We start from the raw sequence: 1,634 nt of genomic DNA on the forward strand, positions 1-1,634 counted from the left end.
CAGCCTACAGCTATAAAACCTGTGGTTTTTCTTGCCTACTGAGTAATAATAATAATTTTTAAATCTCCTCCTTAGGTAGTTTGCTAGTGGAACTTAAAAAGAAAGATACTTTAGCAGGAAACAGTCTATTTATGAAGTATTTTATACATTTTCCCATTGTTTATGGTATGCAGTGATGAATTTAAAAATATCATTTCCTTTCCAACAATCTTGATTTTCCTCTTTGCTTTGATGATCTGTAAGTAGTCGTGTGAGTGTTTACACAGCATTTTGCATACCTCAAACCAGCAGGAAAAATCCTCCTATTATTAAAGAAATTATGGGTACAGAAGGAAACAGGGATTCAGTGCCTCCCAATGAATGAGGTTCCAACACACTGCTTTGTGGATCAGGATAAATTGTAAATTAAGTGCTTTCTTTTATTTTGCACATGGAATTTATATCAAAGCCACTGTAGATATTTCATGGTGACTCTGTTTGATCTGAATGGCAGTTTGACATGGGGATGGTATTGATGTTCAGAATAAGCTTTCAGTGTTCTTGCAAGCATCTACCTAAGGATGGCTGGGTTAGAAACCTCTAAAAATTGCAGTTTATATATGCTCTGTTGCTTTGCAAAGACTCTGTAGAGATAATAGCTATATTTTCAGAAGATTCTGTTCATTCTAAGTAATTTTTTTTTTTTCATTTTGGTTTTTGGCTACAGAGAACAGATTTTCCCTCAATGGCTTCTTTTGTCTATTTAGTCTTTGGTGGCAGGGGGGCTTTGAGTTCAGAGAATGTCTCTGCTGTCCTCTCAACTGGTAATTGTCTGACCATCAACAGAGCGATGCAGGGGAGGCATGGTGAGCTGGGGGTACCAAGCCTGGAACTGGGACATGCTGACAGACAGCCAAGGACATGGGTATGAGTCCCAAAAGCAGCCCTCTAGGTCAGATTCCTTGAAGCTGCTCACCCTTCACTGTATTCTTCCTGTCATGTCTCAGGGAAGCAGCTCTGCCATAAGTCTGTGTGGGAGCAGAGACAAATTGATGAGATATGTGGGAGGGACAAGCAGCTGGCACAGATCAGTGATCTCCAGATCCCAAAACTACATCTAGTGTTCCCAGCCTCTAGGTGGACATCCAGGTTTAACTCTTCTGGCAGAACAGAAATCAGACTGCAGCCTGCTTGTCAAGACAAACTATTTATTTAGCAGGAGAAACAGGAGCTCTGCTCATTCAAAGTCTGTCATTGAAAAGACTGGGTTTCTCAATGGACTGTCAGAGAAACACAGGGTGGTTTCAGTTGGAAAAGAACTTTAGGGTCATCTAGTCCAACCCCCCTGCAGTGAGCAGGGACATTGTCCACTAGAGCCAGTGTTTCAGAGCCCTGTCCAGACTGACCTTGAACGTCTCCTTGAATGGCTCCGCTATCAGATGATTGAGCTGACCTTGGCTAAGAGTCATTAATCATGAGAGTCCAAAGGCTAAGAGAGACCTTAGGCTAAGAGCATAAAGTATACAAGGCATTACAGGTTTTTTACAGGAAAAATAAAGATCTAAAAGAAGATGGAGTATATCAGAGACTGCTTTTTTCTTTTGTTTTTGAAAAGCAAAGGAAAGTTCATGAAAACTACACTTAAAGAACATCAG

The sequence above is a fragment of the Molothrus aeneus genome, chromosome 9 (genome assembly GCF_037042795.1).
Source record: "Molothrus aeneus isolate 106 chromosome 9, BPBGC_Maene_1.0, whole genome shotgun sequence".
Lineage (NCBI taxonomy): Eukaryota > Metazoa > Chordata > Aves > Passeriformes > Icteridae > Molothrus > Molothrus aeneus.